The sequence below is a fragment of the Protomyctophum parallelum genome (assembly GCF_964188405.1).
Source record: "Protomyctophum parallelum genome assembly, chromosome: 13".
Lineage (NCBI taxonomy): Eukaryota > Metazoa > Chordata > Actinopteri > Myctophiformes > Myctophidae > Protomyctophum > Protomyctophum parallelum.
The window spans coordinates 2,597,481-2,610,557 of record NC_139708.1 but is presented as its reverse complement, the minus strand read 5'-3'; positions in this window follow the sequence as shown (position 1 = coordinate 2,610,557).

The window sequence follows — 13,077 nt, the reverse complement described above, 5'->3', positions numbered from 1 at the left end:
GACAGGCAGCCTCTGTAGTTTAATAATAACACTGTACCTTCGACAGGCAGCCTCTGTAGTTTAATAACACTGTACCTTCGACAGGCAGCCTCTGTGGTTTAACAAACTCCCACTGTACCTTCGACAGGCAGCCTCTGTAGTTTAACAAACTCCCACTGTACCTTCGACAGGCAGCCTCTGTAGTTTAACAAACTCCCACTGTACCTTCGACAGGCAGCCTCTGTAGTTTAATAAACTCCCACTGTACCTTCGACAGGCAGCCTCTGTGGACATTTTTAAAGCACAGCTCAATACCCACTTCTACAACATTGCTTTTAATTGATCTTTTATTTTTTGTTATTCATGTCCTCACTGTATTGCATTACTGCTTGTTATTTAATGTTCATGCCTTGCTTTTCTTTTATTCTCCATTGTTCTGTAAAGCACTTTGAGCTGCATTTCATGTTCATGAAAGGTGCTATACAAATAAAGTTTTATTATTATTATTATTATTATTATTATTAAGTAAAAGTATCAATAAATACTGCAATGTAATAATACTCTGATACAAGTAAAAGTCTGGAATTCAAAATTTAGTGAGTAAAAGTATTGGTATCAAAAAGTACCGAAAGTAGAAAGTACTCTTTATGCAGAATGTCTCATTTCAAGTTTTCAAATGTATAAAAATCTTTTGAAAATAGCAGATCTACAAGCTCAGAACGCGTTGCATATAGCTACACATTGAACTTGCAGATTGGCTATTTTCAAATGGCCGAAATATATGGGCTGAAGTGGTTATTGTATGCTTTGTAATAATAATCCAAATCTACAAAACAACTAGTATAGCTAAAGCTGTCAAATAAATGTAGTGGAGTAAAAATACAACCGAGTGGATCCGAGATGTTGTGGAGTAGAAGTAAGATTAATGGAGATTGGAGATGTAAAGTACCAATACCTCAAAATGGTACTTAAGTACAGTACAGTAAATGTACTTAGTTACTTTCCACCACTAGATGAGGGTGAGTCTGGTTGCTTTCGGATCAAGAGGAGGGAGAGTGGAAAAGCCATGATAGATTTATGATGCAGACGTTGTGTGATTAACACAGCCAGTACGAGGCTATCAACAACATGATAGATTTATGATGCAGACGTTGTGTGATTAACACAGCCAGTACAAGGCTATCAACAACCATCTCAGAGGCATCCGGGGGCCTCACAATGGGGAGACAAAGAGCAGTTGAGAAATAGAGATGGAATCGATATGTTCCCATTTATAGAGGGGGGAAATAATACGATGGAAGAATAGATCTGCATGGAGGCAATCGTGGAAGGCCATTTTAATGGACAAGGGAGCCACGTGAGCAATATTATTGGATGAGATGGCATTGAAAATGATTTATCAGGAGAACTCTGACGACTCAATTTCCCTCGGGACTAACAAAAGCCATTCCTATCAGAATATGGGCATCTTGAAAGTGATAGAGGGCATGGAACAGATAGTGAAAACCAGCATAAGCAGAGGGACTGTGTATTTAAAGTGATAGAGGGCATGGAACAGATAGTGAAAACCAGCATAAGCAGAGGGACTGTGTATGTAAAGCACAGCATTTAATGGACAAGATGATACAATGAAGATGAACAAAAATGTGATTACATGGAACTAGGTCGGCGCCCACACTCAGGCGCCACACAAGTGGGGAAGTCGGGAAGGAACGATGCAAGTCAGGAACAGGACAGTGTTAAAACGATGCAAGTCAGGAACAGGACAGTGTTAAAACGTAACGATGCAAGTCAGGAACAGGACAGTGTTAAAACGTAACGATGCAAGTCAGGAACAGGACAGTGTTAAAACGTAATATTTTAGACCCACTTGGACAGGCAGCAGGGTTCAATGAGTTGTTGCACAACAGTTGGTTTAATAATATAGGACCATCGGCCTGGGCCGGCTTAGTGGTCCAGGCACCTTGGCTGGTAATCCAGCATGACAGTGTGTCGCGGGTTCGAGTCCCGATCCTGATGAACCTTGCTGTGTGACGGGGAGAGAGATGGGGCAGACCCCATCTCTCTCCCCGTTTCCTGTCTATCTACTGCAACTACCGGTATCAATAAAGGCAAAAAGACCCAAAAAGATCTTAAAAAAAATAAAAATAAATATAGGACCATCTTGCTGGCAGGAAATACTCTTTGTTTCCTGGAGCTGCCCATCAACTGTACATTATGCAAAATCATACAGTATCAGTATAGTCCCACACTGAGAAGATTCAATCAGTGAGATCAAGAGTGGATAACCGAGTAGATGTCAAGAATGAAAAAAAATGAGAAAGAAAGAAATATAGAAAATGTCAGCCTACTTAGCAATAACCATGATGGTTGTGCAGAACTGGGGGAAGTGGTAGTAGAAGATATATGGTTACTGTTGGAAGCATATGAGAAGAGAGAGAAAAGGCCCCCACAGCGCCTATGGGCACCTCCAAGGAGACGGAGTAATGAGTATAGACCAAACACAAGAGGAGGCCCCCGGAGGAGAGACGTGGAACAACCTGTTTGGTGTCAGTGTTAGGAAGACCCAGAGGGATGCAACCCGGGAAGCCTGGATTAACCAGAGCCAATCGTCACAGAGGAGCGCTGTTCCAGAATAATAAACAGCCTGCAGTCACCAATTAGAAGTGAGGGCTGCGAGGAAGCACCGCTATGATCCACTGGATTAAACAGATGCTTCTGTTATGATCCACTGGCTTAAACAGATGCTTCTGAAATTCTAATTAAGGCTCAAGGTGATCTTTATTGATGCTGCATCTTGTGTATACTGTAGGTACTACTGTAGGACTACTGTAAGAGTAAAAGAAAACACATTCACATACAAAAGATTCCATTGATCCAAGCCAGAACACAATCGATTGATTGATCATTGAAATAAGCATTCATCTGACCACATAACACTTGGTCCACTCTACTGTATCGTATCTGGGCCAATGGGTGGTCTGTGTTTTGAGATGTTCAAGTGTGCTCTGATCCATAAAAGGTTGAGAACCACTGATCTAATGTAAACATAAAACATAGTATGAACATGCAGAGACATATTCATCACACAGCCTTGGAGGTTGTGGATTCAAATCCACCATGATGCATCCGACTTTGTCCAACGTCAATGCGAAAACAATTAGCCTGTGTTCAGGGGAAGGAAGCCGGGAGGGTGATATTACACACTGCACGTATTCCTACTGGGCTGCCTGTCAGCAGTAGGGCGAAGGCTCTATTCCTCACTGGCAGGTGAGTCGGTAGGATGAAATGCATTGAAAATGCATTTTCTTCTTAATAAAAAGCTGGAGAGACATGGAGACTCCTGTTACTGAATAAACACTCTATACATAGCAATGAGTACTCACACAATATTGAGCTTTTTAACACTTACTTTAACCAAAGAAAATCACTTTTAAAGTGCTGGAGGAAAGCAGTGAATAGCAGGATACTGTTTGAGTTTCGTCATCGTGTCTAAGCAGCAGGGGGGCTTTAGCTGGTATGGGCCAATTGTTATTCCGCTTTTCACCTCATGAGCTCACAATTCATTGCCGTTGGGCAGAAACCTTGTATCTCCATATTTCTTTGTCATACTACTAACTACAGTGTCACACAAATATTGCGAGCTAATGGATTTATTTTTTATTGAACCAATGTAACGTATAAACGAGCTTATAAATGATAGCCTACACATTAATCTACTGTAACGCAGTCTTGACTTGGACATACAAGGTTTCCACCCGACAGTGGCAAAGTCCTATAATGCATGCATGGTGGTCGAGGCTGTGCATGCATAGTGACACATCACTAAAGCCTATCAGTGCCTGGAGGGTCTGCCTTTTTTGGATAAATCTATCCATTTTTTTCTACAAATGCACAAAACAAGTTACCATAGCAACGGAACTGCGTGAGGAAGAGCTATTTCTCTGGGTTCAGCATTGGTCATTCTTTCTCTCTGAAACTTCCCTGAGTGACCATTATCCCGTTAAAACTGGGAAAGCATTTGTGTAATTTTATATTAATTGTAGCCATATTTTAACCACTTTATACTTTGGCTATTCAAACAGATCTACAAGCTTGTATATCTGTTATTTTTGAAAAATGGTGAAAATGTAATCTTTAACTCAAATCTTTTCTTCTGGTGGTCCCAGAAACAATATATTTTGAGATGGGGCTCGTGGCCAAATACATTTTGGGGGTCCTTGACATGGAAAGGTTTGAGCACCACTGGATATAGAATAGAATTTAGAAGACATTTGTAGAATCGGCTTCAGGTCTTAATGTGTTAACACTGATACGTGATTGCCATGTCATACATGCCTAAGCCTAATAGCAGTAGTGGAAGAAGTACTCAACTTTTCCTGTATTCATCATTTTATTTGAGTAAAAGTACAAAAGTACACACAAAAATACACTTAAACTAGAAAAAGTGCCCTTCTGGGCACAGGTCTCCACCAGGTTATCCACAGATCCGTGCAGTTAGAGGTAAAAACACTTTTCGGCCAGTTATAGCGCCACCTTGAAGCTGAGTTGAAATTGTTCATGTGGCATTTCGTCCTCGGCCTAGTGGGAATGTGGGTGCACAATTTCACGGAAATCACGCGATGTGTTCATGATTTGCAGCATTTTGTTTGAAACTGAGCACTCCTGTGAACTTTGGAAGCCAATCTTAACCAATCAGGATGGAGTCTGGGAAATCTGAAAGACCCGTTTCGTTGAATGGCTCTAGAGAGACTGTGTACTAATTTGCGTGATGTTTGGACAAAATCTGTAGGTGTACTGTGAAAAAACTTGTTTTGCACAAAGCGGCCTCCTGGTGGCGCTATAACAGGCCGTTCTGGAAAGTTTGGGGCAGAGGTTCATGGTTGGCATCCAGGGAGTGTGTGTGCAAAATTTGGCATCGACCGGGTTAACGGTGGCCGAGATTAGCTGTTCACGGACACACGGACGGACGGACGGACGGACGGACGGACGGACACGCGGACGGACGAAGTGCAAAACATACTCTCCCCACATGCCTTCGGCCTGGTGGAGACAATTACTAAAAGTTAAAGTAGGCTACTTATTATGAATAGCCCATTTTCCTACTTGATTGAAAATAGCAGATCTACAAGTGAGTTGTGAGCTTGTAAAGCTATTTTTGAGTATAATTAGTATAATATAGGGCTTATGGTTTTGTATAATCAATAATAAAAATCTGAAAAGTAAATAAAGCTGTCAAATAATTGTAGTGCAGTAGTGCAGTAAAAAGTACAATATTTGTCTCTGAGATGTAATGGAGAAGAAGTATACATTATCGGGGGGAAAAAAGTACCTCAAACTTTTACTTAAGAACAGTACTTGAGTAAATGTACTTTCTATGCCCAACAGATTTATTCAACTCACATAAAAACAAGAATATGCAAGCCTAGTTAAGCCGGACCCCGAGACATGGCAGTTGTAGGTATGTGTTGGTGAATTATGTGTGTACTAAGGCTGTACCCTAACCCTTATTTTAGGACTCGAACTTCGGCAGGAATTTTCAAGTGAACATTCGGACCATTTGTTTCTAATTAATTAAAAAAATAACCGTCTCGATCAGAGCGCACAGCGCGTCTCCCCCGCTCTTTATCAATATCTCTCGTCGTCTCTCTCAACACACACACACACAGGGACGAATTATTTTCTGTGCGTGTGTGTGATCAAAAAAGCTAAAAGCTGCAGTTTACATCCACTCTCTCGGTTCTGCACTGCTGTACTGTACAGTAAGTATAGCACTTTCGGTTCTGTCGAGGGCAGTGCAACACAGCGCAGCGAGAGAGAGAGAGAGAGAGAGAGAGAGAGAGAGAGAGAGAGAGAGACCTGACTGAGGTAGAGTCAGAGAAGGGAACGCAAGCAGCGCGAATAAGAGAAGGAAAATCATTTTGTCTGTTGTGTGATTGGCTTGTTGGTCAAGGTTGGTCAAGGAGAGGGACAGCACAACAAGGGAGATGGACATAACTTCTGACAGGAATGCACTAGAAACTTACTTTTTTTTTACATGCTCGTATCACATTCTCGCCGAGATATATTTTCGAGTTAATAAAAAAATAAAACAATAATAATATTTATTTTTATAAAAAAAAAATAAAAAAAAAAACGAATGGTTCAAACCCATTAATTAAGATTCGAGTGCCAACCCTAACGAGCGGACATTCGAACCTTGAATGTTTGGGGACAGCCTTAGTGTGTACCATTATGCCTAATACATTGGTACTGCATGCATGTTGTAAGTTTGCACCACGGTTGAACTTAAACTGACACAGGCTTTTCCGCTGCCTTTCTTTCCATGTTTTTGGTTTTTTTTTTGGTATAATTTCATCTGCATTCTAATTCTATTCATATTCATACAGTTATATTCTCTGCCAGGCCGGGGGCCATGTCTCCAGTTATATTCTCTGCCAGGCCGGGGGCCATGTCTCCAGGCCGGGGGCCATGTCTCCAGGCCGGGGGCCATGTCTCCAGGCCGGGGGCCATGTCTTCAGGCCGGGGGCCATGTCTCCAGGCCGGGGGCCATGTCTACAGGCCGGGGGCCATGTCTCCAGGCCGGGGGCCATGTCTTCAGGCCGGGGGCCATGTCTTCAGGCCGGGGGCCATGTCTTCAGGCCGGGGGCCATGTCTTCAGGCCGGGGGCCATGTCTTCAGGCCGGGGGCCATGTCTTCAGGCCGGGGGCCATGTCTTCGCTCATGTCCGCCTGAACAGAATAATACACAATATATCCGTGGTCATGTGATCAAGATGTATCTGTCAGATTTTTCAGATTACATTCCGATTGGCTATGACTGATCGCCTGCACCAGTGCACTCTGAGGTGAGGAGTGCACTTTTCTTGTTCATTTATTGCGCTCTTGATCTTCTGTCTTAATGCTTAATGTTTTATGAAAAGCACTTTAAATTGCCTTGTTGTTGAAATGTGCTATTAAAAATAAACTTGCCTTACCTGCCTTGTACCAAAAACTGCACATTTAAGTATTAAAAATCAATGTTTCTGTTCACATCCAACTGCTCATTGCAATTACTAGACTTGACTCACCAAAGCACTTCTCTTCCTACCCCTGATATATGACGGGTAGATATTTATATATAAATATCAGCTGCAAAGTGCAAAATATATCTTTTTACATGCGTGGATTACACATTATTATTACGTTAACTTCCATCATTCCATGTATACGGTACATTTCCTGGTTTCTTTCAGAGACATAATTCAATATGAAGTCAATGTAATGCGAAGCCATATGGCCCTGTCTACCTGATACATCAGCATTCCAGTCTGTTCCTATTCACACATTTGCCAAAGAAGCATGAAGTTTACAATCGGGAAGCGAAAATACATAGCCAGCCTTGTGCATTTAAACTTCATTGGGTGGTCTTAGGAGAAATATTAGACAAATGAAAAACAGAAAAAGTACCAAAATCAAGGAAATGCATTTTAATTAGCGATGTCACGATCACGTTATTTTGCTCCCGATCCGATTACGATCATTTGATTTTGAGCATCTGCCGATACCGATTCTTCCCGATCCGATATTTATATTTACGACATCCCAAATCACAGACAATTTCCAGTCCAATATCATGATATGGATATAATATTGATACTAGGGATGTCCCAATCACGTTTTTTGGCCCGATCCGATTCCGATAATTTGAAATGACGTGATCTGCCCCCGATTTCCGATCACCCGATCCGATCGGTACAACCCTAATTTTAATGTTTTTTATTCAGGTATTTATTTTTACTGTCCAAAGACTTCAATTACCAATCCAACCCAATTCCACCATAAACCTGCAATAAGCAGCCTACATGACTTGTTGAAACAAGTAGCCAAATGCACGTATTTCATCAACTACAGGGAATGAACAGCACATGCACTCACGCACGCACGCACGCACGCACGCACGCACACACACACACACACACACACACACACACACACACACACACACACACACACACACACACACACACACACACGATGCATGAATAGTGGCAGTTAGTGAACACTGACACTTGCAAAAAGCAATACTGTTTAAAATACCAGCAATTTCACAGGCGACAGCGGAGTGTAGTTTCCCCAGCCTTAGGGTTCCCCTGATTACCCTCAGGTCGCTCCACTTCCGGATCTGCTCCACTCGGCCACTCACTTCCCCTACTGGGAAAGTGACAGCCCCAGACAGACAGAGTGGGGAGGCCGTCACAGCCCCAGACAGACAGAGTGGGGAGGCCCAGACAGACAGAGTGGGGAGGCCCAGACAGACAGAGTGGGGAGGCCCAGACAGACAGAGTGGGGAGGCCCCAGACAGACAGAGTGGGGAGGCCCCAGACAGACAGAGTGGGGAGGCCCCAGACAGACAGAGTGGGGAGGCCCCAGACAGACAGAGTGGGGAGGCCCCAGACAGACAGAGTGGGGAGGCCCCAGACAGACAGAGTGGGGAGGCCCCAGACAGACAGAGTGGGGAGGCCCCAGACAGACAGAGTGGGGAGGCCGTCAGAGTGGGGAGGCCGTCAGAGTGGGGAGGCCGTCAGAGTGGGGAGGCCCAGACAGACAGAGTGGGGAGGCCGTCACAGCCCCAGACAGACAGAGTGGGGAGGCCGGCACACAACATTAGTCTTGCGTGGCAATTTACATACTTCATACGGTCATACCCGTCTGGACTCTGGAGCACAGAAGCTCTGGCGATGATTAAGGGGGAAAACAGATATGCCCGTTTCGTCTTAACAGTCATGCGAATGTATCGTATGAAGCAAAATCATCCCTAAGTATATATAGCTTGCTGCTTAGCAGAAATGGAAATGAAAAAAGACGATGTATAAAATAAATATTTATACCGGTATTTATTTGTTTGTGTACTAAAACTAAGTGTGGGGACACACAAATCTGTAAGTTTAAGCTATGAGACTGAAAGCTTGCAGATTGTACTGCAGTCAATGAAAGCGTAGCAGCACTCTCCCATTAGTTCCTATGGGAAATATATTTAAATGATATTGTGAGAGAAAAGACGCTTGTATTTTATAATAGTGTTTCTCAATAGTTCTATTAAGGAAGAAAGCTTTCGCTTCCATACAGGAACCAATAATTTATTGGATCTGTGGTTAATGAGATTAAAGTGGTAGGCCTATATCAAATCACTCACTCTCAATAGAATATTAGGTCCAAAAAAACTGGTCAGAAAATCAAATAAACTTATTTTTTTTAATGAAACCATAGGTTTAAACACAGGTACTCTATATAGGTAAGCTCAGTGGCCTGAGACTGAGAGGTTGGGGTTCGATCCCCATCTGGGTCATGCCAAAGACAAAGAAAATGGGGCCCAGTGCCTCCCTGCTTGGCACTCAGCATCAAGGGTTGGTAAGTCCCTGCGACATACTAGCGTTATGTCCAGGGGGTGTACTTGTACATAAAGCTGCCTCACGCTACAGAAACAATAGATAGGCTACTGCCCTAGGGCTAGGGGTACAGGCTTTAGTTCCGAGTCTTCCTACACGCCAAAGGTCTGACAGCCATTAGACCGACAACCTACACCAAACCCAAACCTAACCCTAACCACAAGCACGGCACAACGCATCTTGGACCAACGCATGTCAGGAGCAACGGGTGATTATTTCCGCATGTCGGACCTTTGGTGTGTCGGATAAGCGGCTCAGGCTCAGCAAGGCTTATGATACGACCATCAGAAGAATTGACCCATGCATAACTTGCCATATGGTTGGTGAATTTTAATTGGATGCAGAGAAGGTGCCATTGGGGAGACATTGTTTTACTTTATACCTCCTTGCAAGGTGAGGCATAGACCTGATCATGTGTCCGACTGGGGTATTTTTGTCTGTTTAAACGGTTGCAGTTGCCCATCAATTGTCCACATTAAATAACTACTCCCTACTAACAAAAGCTGTTGATATGTTATGACTGTCTATAATATTGTGCAGGGTACATACCTCAGGCAATGTTTTAATACATTTTGATCGCATTTTAGCTGATAGATATAAAATGATAGATCTAGTAATTGTGGTTAGCACCCAGTTGGAAAAACAGATGCACTCTGGTCCTGTCCAGACGATTTATGAATATTGATGAAAAGGTATGATTATGCTTTAAAAAAAAAAAACTCCTGTTTGCCCGTATATGTACAATTAATTGAACATGACCAATTGACCATAGAAAATGTGGAATGTTTTTCACTCTAATCTGTGCAGCAAATTATATGTGATATAAACAAACATCACATTTGTGGCAGAATATCCCACGACTTTGCAGTGAAGCATTTAATCAGCTTCTGCACAACACGTGCACCGCCGTTTGTTTACATATAGCTCAGGCCTGTTTCTTGCTATATGCAGACTATATGCAGTATGCAGTTGCCAGAATACTTTGATAATATTTGTAATCCTCTATACTTGAGTTGCCTCCTTTTTTGATCTACACCAAAATCTCTTTGCAAAAAATAGCAGATCTACAAGCTCACAACTGAACTTGTAGATCTGCGATTTTTAACGTTCCCGACGATAAGATGTGTATGTGTTCCAAACACAGCCATGCAAAATAACAGCTATGACGAAAACAGAACTGCGCGTCACACTCTCACACACACACACACACACACACACACACACACACACACACACACACAGCGCGGCTCGTTGTTTATTCACCGCACCAGAGAGAGAGAGAGAGACGGGCGCTTCTGTCCCGCACCACCATGCTTCTCTGTGTGAATGTGAACGAATGAGTAAGGCGATGACTTTATAAACTTTATGCGGAAAGTAAATTTTTTTACTTGTAAATGTAACAAAGTAAAAGTACAGAAAAAGAAAAATACTCAATAAAAGTACAAATTCTCAAAACGTGTACTTAAGTACAGTAACGAAGTAATTGTACTTTGTGACTTTACACCACTGCTCTGGTGGTACCAGAAATCTTCCTGAACATGACAAAAGTGGGTGTGAGTGTGTGTGTGTGTGTGTGTGTGTGTGTGTGTGTGTGTGTGTGTGTGTGTGGGGGGGGGGGGGGGGGGGGGGGGGTTGTTATTGGCTTTGGCACTGCCGATGATGCGTTCACGGATCACAACAAACGGTGTAAGGGGAATATTTTGCCCAGCAGCAGTTGCACGTAAAAACTGCAGTGGTGGACGTCTCAGAGTCAGACGGAGCTACAGCTCCAGTGAAATGAGTTGAAATCCAGGCCGGTGTTGAGGTCCCAGCTCAAATGTCCCTCCTGTGTGAATAGGATGGGATGTGTTAGGTGTACACCACTGTATGTGTTTGACATATTTTAACGTCATAATGGTGGTACCTGGAGAGCCAAATATTTTCTGAGGTGGTACTTGGTGAAAAAAGGTTGAGAACAACTGAACTAGCCGATCTACATCAACACGTTGTGAGCTGGTAGAACGGCTATTTGAACTATTGTTGTGAAAAATGTTTTTCAAAAATAGTAAAAAAGGCAAAGAGTTTAGGGATAAGGGGTTTAGCACTGACGGAAATAGGGCCCTTATGGCTCCATTTTCCGTTTGGTCTTTCTAAATACGCTGTTTTGGGATTTAGCAGTGGGGAAGGGGTGTTCCCCCACTAAAGTTGGTATTTTGGTTACCTGTCTAAATCCCTAAAACACCTCCATTACCCGTTACATTATGCATAGGTGTGGTTTGGGCGTTACAATAATTAAACCAATCACCGTGCCACATATGCCATTGCATTTAAGAGATCCATTATCCGTTGCCCGTTATGCCCAGTTCTATATTGCTTCATAGCTTAAGGCTTACGGTTGCTGCCTTGAAGTTTCACTTGTACTGCATCCCCCCCCCTTCCTTCCCAAATGTGTGTGACCAAAACAGCAATTTAGGGGAAAGCGTGCCAGCACGCCCATGACCACACCTCTAGGCGCAAATACCGGTGTCGGCAAAAAAGATAGCGGGTGACGCGGGACGAAAAGACATTTCTTTTTTTTTTCTTTTTATCCCACGATTTTGTAACCCATTTTTCACCCCTGTGTCAATCATCTAATGTGATCCTGGGCTCTACACATCCTCCACCAACCTAGTCCCCATATATGGGGGACAAGGGGAGACCAACCTAGTCCCCATAAAAGGGGGACAAGGGGAGAGCAACGGACTTGAACTCATGCTTCCTTCATGCCTGAGTGTCCAAGTTGCTCCTTTACACCTGACAGGGGGGAGTTTCCCTGGTTGGACGTAGCGTGTGGAAGGAACACGTTATTCCAACCAGTTCCTTTCCCCTCCATCAGGCGCCCCGGCTGGCCAGGGGGAGGCAGTTTAGTGACCAGGATTACTGCATGTTTTTTGTGAGGGTACCTACCCTAGGGGACACGGGGAGAACATGCAAACTCCACACAGAAAGGCCCTTTCGCCAACCCCGCCTTCGGGTATGGGCACTGATGACGTGGAGGAGGAAACACGCCGCCAGCGCCCACAGCGTCCCGAGCGGGAATCGAACCCAGGACCTTCTAGCTGTGAGGCGACAGCACTACCAACTGTGCCACCGTGCCCCCCGAAAATACCATTAAGGGACAGAGAAAGCTCCTATATTCGTAGTTTTCGGGCAGCGGCTAAATTGCGGGCAGCAATGCGGAAAAAGGCGGCGACAAAATTGGAGCCCATAGTTTTGCAACCGGCAATGGTCACTGTTGGAGCTATTCACTATCTTGTATGTACATTTATTTGTTGGATTTGTTTGGTAGCATTATTGTATGCATTATTATTTCAGTTTATTTGTGTTCCAGTTAAAGGCTTTTATTTTGAAGGTATTGGGCAATTGGGTGTACACAGGTGAATTTATTTAACTGTCATCAGACAGGCACTCAGTCAGATTTCAGTTTGGTACTGGGAAGGTGCACAAGTTTTTACCAGGGTGACAGGGTCAAAGCAGTTATCTCCATCATGTTTGCCATACTCGTCTATGAAGGAAAAACAATAAAATATCACCAACCTGCAAGAGCTGTTTCGACATCGACTCATTTATCCCTGCGTAAGATCCACTATACCCGGTGCCTCAGTGGCCTTTTGAGTTTTATTGTTGTTGACAAATAGCCACTACAGTCACGT